The sequence below is a fragment of the Tasmannia lanceolata genome, unplaced genomic scaffold (genome assembly GCF_043159265.1).
Source record: "Tasmannia lanceolata isolate RefF3 unplaced genomic scaffold, GAP_Taslan_0.1 ptg000016l, whole genome shotgun sequence".
Taxonomy (NCBI): domain Eukaryota; kingdom Viridiplantae; phylum Streptophyta; class Magnoliopsida; order Canellales; family Winteraceae; genus Tasmannia; species Tasmannia lanceolata.
Genome location: NW_027518693.1, coordinates 11,715,068 through 11,726,321, shown reverse-complemented (window position 1 = coordinate 11,726,321; position 11,254 = coordinate 11,715,068).

Here is an 11,254-nt window from a genome sequence, read left to right as displayed (position 1 = left end):
GAAGATTTGTTGGTGATAAGGTTTGCCAACAAAAAGGCTTCTTATAGTGATGACATTTTCTGAAAATTGTTGTCGTGGACCAATCATAACAAACTTTCATTCACCTTGGAAGTAGGGTTGCAACTCGGGATGGTTTGGGTCGGGTTGGCCTCAACCCGACCCAACCCGAGGAACCCATTTTTCTAACCCAGCCCGACCTAACCCGGCGGGGTTCAACACGACCCGAGGACCAATTTCCTCAACCCAACCCGACCCAACCCAGACCGACCCGATTTCCATATTGAATCGTGTTTAGACCATCTATATATGTTGGCCTCACTTGTACTTTTGCGGCCAATATTTTTCCTTAGAAAATATGCACGGATGCCATGTAATTCATCTACTTAAGACACTAATGGATCCAATATAAAAAATCAGAAATGAAGGGTCAATGATATAGTGATGTACTAGTTCTAGTTAAGAAACTAATGGATCCAATATAGAAAGTCGAAAACTTGGTGCATAAATGTAGATTGAACACTACTGAGGGTGCAAGTGCAAGTGGCATTCTGTAATTTAAAATTTTAGAAATAGTACACAGGTTAGTGTGTGTATAAATATATAATGCACCAAGTATCAACCATTATGAAGCTTACTTGTCCATCTTGGATTTCCCAACCCGCAACCCAACCCAACCCGCCCAAAATCGAGTTGAACCCGACTCGAGTTGCACCCCTACTTGAAAGTGGAATGCAGTGGATATAAGTGCAAGCCACCAATCCTAAGAATCAATCGTTGGGGACTATAGTAGATAGGCAATGCCTCAATGGTCATTCTTGTATACACTTTGTTTGGGTATTCTAATGTAACATGATCATTGCAACTTATTAATACCCCTTATTGTCAATATTAGATATTTAGAATACCATTGTTTTTGGTAGGTAGGCTGGGATTAAAACTCTGACATCAAGGTCGCAGAACAAAGCCTCAACCAATTGTGCTAGAGGCTCAAACTGTTGGGGAAACACACGGATTAACCGCAACAAATAAATTTTCCCCTTCTATCTATGAATCAAGAAACTAGCCACGAACAAAAAATCACAAAGCACAAAAATACCAATCCATCAAAGCACAATCAAGAACAGGCGCTTTAACGTTGAAAACCCTCCGATGTGAAGGGAAAAACCACGGGACAAACTCCTAAGAAATCCACTAAGGGAGGAATACAAAATCTTTCTTCTCAAGTTTTCCCAAAACTGGAGGCATACACAAGCATATATAAGATTAACAATGAAATCTTAGAGGAAATACGGGTTGACCTCAAAAATCCCTTGCGAGAGAATGCTTTCCCACCTTAAAGAACCAAGCGTGAGAGATCTTCTTCTTCTTCTCCAAGAACCACTTCAGAACCCTAGTTTTGGCTTCTTCTTCCTCTTCTTTCATGCCCTTCAAAGACTTCAATCTTCAATAGGTTAAGATTCCAAACCCATTTTGTATTTTATCCCCCATGCAAAAACCCTAGATCACTCAAGAGAAAACCCACTTTGGTTTTTTCCTCTTTTTCTTTCTTTCCTCCCTCCTCTCTCTGTTTCTCTTTTTGACGTTTGTTTTCACTCGTGAAAACCCACTACGACTCTCTTTTTTATTAATTGAGAGACGTGTGAGTGTGAGGCCTCTTTATAGGGATAGACCCACAACAATCTCCCCCTCTAGCACAATGAAGGAGGATCTCTGAATTGGATGCTTACGTGGCACCCATGCCTGCCAAAGCCCTATATAGCTCATACTTCTCCTTTGGCGCTGTCTTCGACATCATGTCTGATGGATTCCGATCGATGTGAATCTTGTTGATCTCCAACAATCGATGCTCCAGAATATCTCTAATCCAGTGGTACCGCACATCAATGTGCTTGGTCCTAGAGTGGTAAGAAGCATTCTTGCTCAAATCAATGGCACTCTGACTGTCGCATCTGACTACGTATTCCTTTTGATCCAAACCGAACTCTATAAGAAAATGCTTCAGCCATAGCATCTCCTTACAGGCTTCTACGGCAACAATGTACTCCGCCTCCGTAGTCGACAATGGAGCACATTTTTGTAGCTTCGATTGCCATGAGATAGCTCCCCCTACAAAAGTAAACAAGTAGCTTGAAGTAGGCTTCCTCTTGTCCATATCTCCTGCCATGTCTGCATCTGTATAGCCTTCCACCTTGGGTGATGTGTTTCCAAAACACAAGCACTGTTTTGAAGTACCTGTTAGATACCTCAATATCCACTTTATAGCTTTCCAATGTTGCTTGCCAGGATTTGTCAGATATCTGCTTACTAAACCAGTCGTATATGCTATGTAGGGCCTTGTACAAACCATAGCATACATTATGCTCCCTATGGCTGACGAATAGGGAATCTTGTCCATCTCTTTCTTCTCTTCATTACTGGTTGGAGACAACTTCTTACTCAGCTTGAAGTGACCAGCTAGTGGAGTGCTAACGGGCTTGGCATTTTTCATATTGAACATTTCAAGTACTTTCTCAATGTACTTCTCGTGTGATAGCCATAACTTCTTGTTTCTTCTATCACGCTTCACTGCCATACCAAAATCTGCTTTACCGGCCCTAGGTCTTTCATGTCAAAGACTTGGTTCAACTCTTTCTTTAACCTGCCAATGAGGCTAGCATCTTGACCAACAATAAGCATATCATCTATATATAATAAGAGAATAACAAAATTACTACCAGGAAACTTTCTGACATACACACAGTGATTAGGAGCCGTTCTTTTGTACCCTTGATGCATCATAAATGAATCGAACTTCTTATACCACTGTCTTGGAGCTTGCTTCAAGCTGTACAAGCTCTTCTTCAACCTGCAAATCATGTGCGCTTCCCTTTACATGAATGATGAAACCCATCTGACTGTTCCATGTAGATTTCTTCATTCAAGTCTTCATGGAAGAAAGCAGTCATGACATCTAGTTGTTCAACTTCCAACTCTAGGCTAGCAGTTAGACCACGGGAGAAAATCTCATCAAAGTCAACTCCCTTTTTCTGCCTAAATCTTTTCACAACTAGCCTTGCCTTGTACTTCATATTCTTCTTGTCATCTTCATTCTTCACTTTTAATACCCACTTGTTCTTCAAAGCTTTTCGATCATTTGGCAACTCAACTAACTCATAGGTCTTGTTCTCATGCAAGGAATTTAGCTCTTCTTGCATAGCCTTTTGTCACTGTTCTTTATGCTCATGTGTCATGGCTTCTTTAAAGGTTTCCAGTTCACCTCCTGTGAGAGTCACATCCTCTGATGATGGATATCTAGTGGAGGCCTTTCTTTCTCTTTCTGATCTTCTCAACATAGATGGCTCTTCTTGAGAGGGCGGCTCCCCCTGCTCGGTATCACCATGCACATCCTCATATACATCATCTTCATCTATTTGAGGGGCCTCACCACCCCATGTCTGATCTTCTTCTTCATCAACTTCTTGCTCATCATCATCATTGTGGGTAAGGGGACTTGACGTTTTGGTATCTCAACCAAGGTTTAAAATTTCGATTTCGGTACCGGTTTCGGACCCCTGAAATTTTGAAATTTCGGTCGAAATCTGGTACTGAACCGAAAAGATTATTTTATTCAATATTAAATTTCAGCCGAAATTACAGAAATTTCGGTGAAATATTAAATTAATTAAAAAAAAACAAGTTTTTTGGGTGAAATTTCGGAACTATCGAAATTTTTACCTAAATTCTGAAATTTCGGCCAAAATAATATATTGTTTCGATTTTCCGTCATTTCGGTGTCGGTCGAATTTCGGTCGAAATTTAAAACAATGATCTCAACTATAACTTCTTTTGGTGTTTCTTCCTTACCAAAATAAAAAATCTTTTGAGCTTCGTGAAAAACCACATCGTGGCTTTTATGTAACTTCTTAACCTTGGGATCCCACAACCTGTACCCCCATCATCATCATAAACCAAAAATACACATTGGATTGCCTTGTCATAAAGCTTGCTTCGATTATCCTTAGGTACATGCATAAAGGCCTTGCATCCAAACACTCGTAAGTGTGAGTAGGACACATCTTTGCCTGTCCATACTCTTTCGGAACCTCTCATTCTAATGGCGATGAAGGATATCTATTTATCAGGTAGTACGCTGTACACATGGCTTCACCCCAAAACTCCTTAGCTAACTTTGCCGATGAAAGCAAGCTTCGAATAATTTCAAGTATTGTGCGGTTCATTCTTTCTGCAACACCATTGTGCTGTGGCGTGGAAGGGATTGTTTTCTCATGTCTAACGCCATTCTTCGCTAATCCTTGAACTTTCTTGAGGTGTACTCTCCCCGATTATCCGAGCGGAGACATTTCAATGCCTTGGACGTTTGCCTCTCAACCATAACATGAAACTTTCTTGAGGTGTACGCTTTACCATTATTCGAACGGAGACATTTCAATGCCTTAGATGTTTGCCTCTCAACCATAGCATGGAACCTTTGAAAGATTTCAAACACTTCATCTTTGCTCTTCATAGCATAGGTCCAAACTTTCATGGATGCATCACCAATAAAAGAAACAAAATACAATGCACCACCAAGAGTTCTTATAGTCATAGGGCCACATACATCAATAAGTTGGAATGAGAGAAAGAAACCCTATGTAGTTGGAAGGTTGTTATCCAACTAAATAATGATCACAAGGGGTTAAGGACGCACCTTGAGTTTTGAAAGGGAACTGTTCTTCACCTAAATTTTCAAACCTTTCTCGCTCAAGTGCCCAAGTCGCCGATGCCATAAATATGGTAGATATTCTTCAAGGGAATTTATCTCTCCCTTAGATAACTGACCTTCTGTCTTGTAGAGGGAGCGACACTTCTTGCCTCTTGCCACAAGAATAGAGAATTTTCTCAACTTCCACACTCCATTGCCAAACTGTGATACATACCCTTCATCATCAAGCTTTCCCCTTAAGATGGGATTTAATCTGAGGTCAAGAACATGCCTCACATCTTTGAGTATCAACTTGAATCCAACATTGATAGTAATGCCAACATCACCAATGCCAACAATCTTTGATACACCATTTCCCATTCTTACCGAACCAAAGTTACCCAACTTATATGTGGTAAAGAAATCTCTGTTTGAGGTGGCATGAAAGGAGGCTCCTGAGTCAATCACCCGATTCGACCCATTAGACATTGTGCTAACACAACCTTCACCACATATCGAGAAGACCACAACTTCACTCGATGCCACTGCGGTGGTGTCTTGAGTTTCTCTACTTTCTTGACTACCTTTTCCTTTCTTTTGCTCACTTTTGAATTTTCTACAATCCCTCTTCATATGTTCAGGCTTCCTACAATGAAAACAAACCAATCCACTTCTTGACTTGGATCTTCCTCTTGATTTGCTACGGCAAGTAATTTTTCCTATCCTTTGATCTCCCCCGTCCTTCAGTGACTAATGCTTGGGAATGCTAGGAATCTACAGATTTTGTTCTCACTTCATTCAACAAAATGCTTGTAACTTGGCTCATGGTGACAATACCATTGGGCACCAAGTTACTAAGGGATACGAGAAGAGTCTCCCAACTGTCAGGCAATGAGCTTAGCAATAACAGTTCTTGTAGCTCATGATCTAGCACCATCTTCATAGCTGCAAGCTGATTCACGATGCTCTGCATTTCATTCAAGTGCTCTACAATTGGCACATTCTCGTTAAACTTCAAGTGTACAAGCTTTTGAATCAAGAACGCCTTATTACCAACCGTCTTTCTCTCATATAAATCATGTAACTTCTTCCACAAGGAACTTGCTCTAGTTTGTATTGCCACATGGTGGAACACAACATCATCCAACTATTGTCAGATACAAGCGATAGTTTTCCTATCCAACTTGTTCCAATCATCAGCAGTTACGAATTCTTGTTTTTTCTCTATTCCCTTAATTGGCAAATAGAGGTCTCTTGAATATAGTAGGTCTTCCCACCTTGCCTTTCCAGATTAACCAATTTCCTTTGTTTAGGCTAATCATCCTTGATGTGGTACTTGCCTCCATCTTTTTTATCCACAGATGAATAAAAAAATCCCAACCTGGCTCTAATACCAGTTTGTTGGGGAAACATGGATTGACCGCAGTGGATAAATCTATTTGTGAATCAAGAAACTAGCCACGAACAAGAAACCACAAAGCACCAAAATACTAATCCACCAAAGCACAATCAAGAACATATGATTTAACATGGAAAACCCTCCAATGTGAAGGGAAATACCACGGGACAAACTCCGAATAAAATCCATTAAGGAAAAGCGGAATACAAAGTCTTTCTTCTCATGTTTTCCATAAACTTGAGGCATACAACAAGAATAGAAGATTAACAATGAAATCTTGGAGGAAATACATGTTTACCTCAAAAAGCCCTTACAAGAGAACGCTTTATCAACTCAAAGAACCAAGCATTAGAGATCTTATTCTTCTTCTCCAATAACCACTTCAAAACCCTAGTTTTGGCTTCTTCTTCTTCTTCTTCTTCTTTCGTGCCCTTGAAAGAGTTCAATCTTCAATAGGTTAAGATTCCAAACCCCTTTAGGGTTTTAGCCCCCAAGCAAAATCCCTAGATCACCTGAGAGAAAACCCGCTTTGGTTTTTTTTTTTTTTTTGCATTTCCTTTCTTTCGTCTCTCCTCTCTCTGTTTCTCTTTTTGACTTTTTTTTTCACTCGAGTGAAAACCCCACCCACGACTCTCTTTTTTATTAATTGAGAGACGTGCGGGTCTGGGGCCTCTTTATGCGGATGGACCCACAACACAAACCAATAATACCATCTTTTATAAACATATTGATTTCTCATCCTTGTCATCATTCTCTTTCAGTAAAAGTCTAACAGACTGTAGATGACTTCGGGGAATTTTCGGAACTCTTCAGCAGGGACTTCAGAGTCAGTATTAGCCATGAAGAAATGGGAGATTTTAAAGTCCTGAAAAGTTTTACATTCTGATTTTCACTATTACTTCAAAAAGTTGTGGGCCCCAGTTGTCGGGTTCAAATAAACAAATATTGTCAGCTAACCTAGGCCGTGGACCAATAAATGAATGGTTTAGATGATGCATGTAGGTGGTCTCCCCTATAGTTGCTTATTTAGGTCATTTTCCATGAGATGAGCATTTTGATTATTTTGGTAAGGGTATTTTGGTTATTTTTTATGAGCTAAGGGAAATTGGTTCATTTTTCATGAGATTAGGGTATTCTGGTCTTTTTTTTAATAAGAGATTTTCCTTTTTAGGAATTTTTACATTTTCTTCTAATTTTTTTATATTTCTAATTTTTCCGTAAGACAAGAATATTTTGTTTATTTTTCATGATACAAGGGCATTTTGGTTATTTTCCAAGACGTAAGGGAATTTTAGGATTTTGATTTTTTTTTTTCTATTTTTTCAATGGCAGAAAGGTATTTTGTTCATTTTCCTTAGATAATGGTATTCTGGTCATTTTTTATGACATAGGGATATGTTACGATTTTTTTCCATTTTTTTTTGCATGAAATAAGTGTATTTCGATCATTTTTAATAATGAAATAACGGCATTTTGGTAATTTTTTATCACTAGGGTATTTTTAAAAATTTCCATTTAGGTTTTTCTAGTTTTCCTTTTTTCTTGTTATTTTTTCATGGGATAGGGGTATTTTAGTCATTTTCCTTTTATTTATAATTTTTTCTACGTTTTTCTAATTTTCCTTTTTTCCCCATGAAATAGAGGCATTGTTATCATTTTCCAAAAAGAGGAACTGTCCGTTTAGAATTTTGAAGGTATTCCCAAATGATAAGGATTCCAGGATTCTAACAAGCGAATGGGAACTTGGGGGTATCTGGGCTAAATCCCTGACTCTCCGACTAACTCGGCTTTCGGAGTGGAAGCCAAAAGCCGGGTGCGACTAAGGGGTTAGTTACTCTTCAAGTTCCCTGGAGTTTTCCAAAGTCCAACACGACTAAACCCCTATGATAAATGTTTCTCCTAGATTGATAAAATAAGTACCTCAAGAAAAAGGAGGTATTTGGTCATTTTATACCTCAAGAAAATCTTAACAACTTGAATTTAATAGGATTTCCACACGGTAGGTTCTACTTTATGATATGGGTTTCTCTTATATCTCTAAACTATTAAGAAACCCGTAAGTAAGAAAAAGAAAGTATTAGCTAACGAATGGAAAATGAGGCCACTCCCATCCTAATTTTGCCAAAATGGCCCGAGTGAAAACATGTGAATAGAATCACTGACATTACATAACATCATTTGCGAAAAAAAAAGTCTAAATAAAGTAGTTAAAATGGAAAGTTAAAAAGGAAATGAGTACTCATTAGTATTGAAAAGTATTTCCCCATCTAGCTATGTACATATAGATATATAGGCCCTCATCCACACTCAAAGAAAATCCCCCCCGGGAGTGGTATTAGCTCCTGTGATCGTTTGATAAGCACTTGGAAGATCCATAGAAGTAAAAAACAGGGGAAAAACCTTAATATTGTGGGTTTATGTGTAGGGAAATAAAAGCTTTTGACTGCAGCCCAACATCATTTCTAATGTTTGTAACCCAACATCATTTCTAATGTTACTGGGTGTTAGCAAAAGTTAAAAGCTTTTGCATCTCTCTAAAATGTAACCCATAAATTCCATTATATCTAACACATACGGGAAATGATGTTGAGTTAGAGCAATTATAAAAATTAAGAGCAATGCCTGACAAGAAAAGGGCCCATGGGTACGCATCATGCACACCATTCTCTACACGAAAAGAAAGCCACATCCATTCCAATGGAGAAGGGGGGAGACACATACATCAATTAAATCTCATTTGAAAAAAGAAAGAACAGCTAATTAAATCAACACACCTAAAAAAATTAACCCAACTCTTAACAAATGTAAATTATAAATCGAACATATCAGTCTCAAAACTGAACAAGTAATTTACCTTTGACAGTACATTATTTGCAAAGCTGGCTTGCAGAAATGTGGGCCCTATTCATATCCTTCACAGAGCTCCTCTCCACAATCATCTCTATAGCATATTATTAATTCCAGATTTTTCCCCTATACTGATCCTGAAAAAACCTGCCAGCGCCAATTGACGAAAATCTGTGAAGACTAGTCAATACTCAAATTAATCCTATTCTTTAATGAAGTTTAAACCAAACCTTATTCACAGCCATCGATTAATCTAATATTCATGGTTACCAAACATGGTCTAAGGGTTTATCAAAGGCACAAATCAATAAACACGACAAAACAAACATTATGTTCATCTTTACAGAAGTGCATAAAATAGCCCCAATTGATTATCATGTAGTACATAAAAATTCTACACCAATTACATTGGATACAATATCCAATACCTCTTGTTTTTCTCAAACAGCTGGGATGCGAGAAAACCTGCCTCAAAAAATGGCACATCCAACCTTTACAGTCATGGCAAGTTCACTACAGAAAGACGAAAGACCTTGTAGCATTTAATTCCTCGGCTAATTCTTTGACAACATAAAAGAGGCAAGACCTTATAAGCAGAGAAATGAAGAAACAAGTGGATGTTCTAGCAATGGAATAGAAGAGAAACATTAAAAAAGAAAAAGAAAGCTAGCCATGGAGGAAGGGGTGATTTCTCACTCTTTTTTCTGGTATTTTTCACCCTCAAAGTAAATAATATTTATTTATTGGATTGTTTCTTCTGCAACTTAGGTGGATGATTTTACATTCTAAATCCACTTTTTGAGATGGATACATATGTTTTTGAACCCAAAATTTCCATATTGTGCTTGGCTTTTTGGCCACATTGAAGAAATGTTGTTATGATTACGAATCAGATCATGAAACCAACGAAGTAAGAATTTCAATTCAAACACTGCAACACGATAGGAAACCCAAAAGACAATGTATTGCAATTGAAATTCAACATCCCAAATATAGCATTGAGTTCAATTAATTCAGATTACAAATAGAAGACAAATTTTCAGAAAAAAACAAATGAAATAATGAAGAAAACAGAGTGATAGGGTATCCTTATGTTCTTTGACATCATGAATGAAAGTAACATGCCATCCACTCTTAACAAAGTTATCGGTGATGAAAATATAAAAGCTAAATGAAGATAAATTTAAACTTCACTTCCCTTTAAGAAAATAGAAACCAAAACTTCAACTATGATCAGAAGTATCTAATCTAAGAGGATGAAGTATGCAATTGGTTCCACCAAATGACCAAACCAGACCATGCCTGGTCCCTAATTTATATAGCCAATGTAACTATCAGTCAAGGATCTGAAGGAACTAAGATAAAGGTCTGAATCTTGACATTGATTCTATAACTTTTGGAACTAAAAGAAACTAACATTTACTCACTTTCTAAAATTTAAAGCTATTTATCAATTTCCATTGCTTGGGCAGCTTTAGCCTTTGCCAATGCCCTCAATTTGGTCTTCAATTTTCTCTTCCCAACTTGAAAATCACTAGTATTCTTCTTTGTCTTGGTCAATTTTTCTCTCTATAAACATTGATTCAAATCATTTCCAGAAAAGGAGGAGACGACAAGGTTATAAGCATGCATTTTCTCCAATGACCAGATTGCCCTCCCACACACAGCCATGACTTTCATCTTTCTCTCTATAAACATGGGGCCCTTTTTCCAACATTTCCAGATAGAAACTTACAATATGCTTTGTAGATTTTGGGGGGATGGAAGATGGAGAGGCAGTGATGAGAATTTATTTTCAAAGGCTCTACCCCTCTTTAACCAGCAGAAAACAAAAACCCAAACCCCTCAAACCACCGAAATCGAAGAAGACTTCTGAATAAAGAATGAGTTTTTATATGTTGTGTACCCATGGGATGATCCAAACCGTCCATTTAATGGGCCAAAAGGTAACTGGGTTGTGCCCAAAAAAAATCATTTCCATAGGATGATCCTAGCCCTCCAATCTAAAGAAGAAACCTCCATAGATCAGAGGGTTGGGATCATCCTATGGAATTGATTTTTTGGGGCCACAACTTATCAAGTGGACGGTTTTGGATTGTCCCATCATGTGGCCCGCGCGTATAGTACTTTTTTTGAAAAATACTGGACTATACAGTATTTTTTTTTTTCAAAAAGTATAGTGGGCCCACTCCATAGGACTATCCAAACTGCTGTAGAGATTTTATATGCTGGTCCACAACATTTAAAAAAAAAGTATAGTGGGCCAACTTCTTAGGATGATCCAAACTGTTCATTTGTTGGGCCACAAGGTAAATAGGTTGTAGCCC